The 1352-nt window shown below is 35.2% G+C and overlaps 1 long non-coding RNA gene across 1 annotated transcript; it reads right to left on the bottom strand.

Moving 5' to 3' along the window:
• Nucleotides 1–6: 6 nt before the first annotated feature.
• On the bottom strand, nt 7–869 carry LOC109587138 (uncharacterized). Its single transcript, XR_002187406.1, has 3 exons — nt 822–869; nt 662–773; nt 7–161 (listed from the first exon to the last, which is right to left on the bottom strand). It is a non-coding gene; the product is annotated as an uncharacterized LOC109587138 (long non-coding RNA).
• Between the last annotated feature and the right edge of the window lie 483 nt (nt 870–1352).

The raw sequence follows: 1352 nt of genomic DNA, 5'->3' as shown, positions 1-1352 counted from the left end.
AGTAGTTCTGATAGTGTCTGGCGGCCACACTCTGGTTTGGACTCATTACACTTAAGGAAAGCATGAAACCTTGGGAACTGACGATCACAGGAACTGAGAGCCTCCTTAGTGACTTCAAAATAATTTATATATGGAGGATACACACGTAATAACTCCTCAGACTATAGGGAGGAGAGTCATTGAGTTATGAATAAAAATATTATAATTACAATTTCTGAATAATACCCCAGGCTATATAGCCCATATTTTTTTCCAAAAAATGGCTCCAAAATCCCCTCAATTTTTATCACGTTTCTGATACATACTGTCCTTATACAGTATGTCCTTTTGAGCTACAGCCATTTTAAAAAAATGCCAAATTAAATATACTCAAGGCTATAGCCCCTCTCTCTCTCTCCTTCCTCCTCATACAACAGCAATAACAATAACAGATATTGTACTGGTACAAATATTTGTGGTGTTGAAGTTTTGTGATTTTTGGGAAAAATTAATTTGCTAGTGTTTTAATTTCACGTTTTCTTTTTAAAGCACTATAAGGTGTGGGGTCATATGAAGAATTTCACTGGATTGAAACTTCACACAACAAAAATAATGAAAATCAATCCCACGTGATATTTTGTACCCATACAGTAGTATAAATAAATAATAATTATAGACTAACTTCTTAGAGTCAGGGTCCAGTGAGCTGGTAATTCTCATCAGTCATAACTTGTATCAATGATTGTATCACTGATCCATCAGTTACTCCAGTACTACTGATAAATATATAGACACTAACAGTACATAAAATAGAATTATCAGTTTACAAAAGATGAGACTACCTCAGACTCACTCAGTTCAAGCCTTCAAACTGAATCAAGCATCACAAAAATAAAAAATAGCTTTGCATTTCAAAGGAGGCTTACTGGCTTAGTCCCTCCTACTTTAATTAGATCAGATCACGTGGGCTTTGTTATTGAGCCCCACCCTTCTTTGCAAAACTTTAGTTCAATGGATTCTCTTGTACCAGCAGACAATACAAGTCAACTGCAAAGTATGTTTAGTTACTTATTTTTTATAATAAATACAATTATTTAATAGTCACTGATCTTGCTGATCTACTTCAATCCCTGAGGAGGCATGACAATTCAGGAGTCAGTTACTATGATCTTGGTCTGGTTCTTGGTCTGTCTCCTAATACACTTAATGTTATTAAAATCAATAATAAAGATGATGCTGAGAGTTGTCTGCGTGAGTGCCTTACTAAATGGCTACAGAAAGCTGATAATGTACAGAAGAAAGGTGGTCCTACTATCTATTCATTGGTATCAGCATTGAGGGAATTAGGAGAGAATGGAGTAGCTGATGGAATA

Source organism: Amphimedon queenslandica, unplaced genomic scaffold, assembly GCF_000090795.2.
Source record: "Amphimedon queenslandica unplaced genomic scaffold, v1.1 AMPQUscaffold_12678, whole genome shotgun sequence".
Taxonomy (NCBI): Eukaryota; Metazoa; Porifera; class Demospongiae; order Haplosclerida; family Niphatidae; genus Amphimedon; species Amphimedon queenslandica.
Note: the sequence above shows the minus strand (reverse complement) of the source record. Positions and strands in the feature narration are given on the sequence as shown.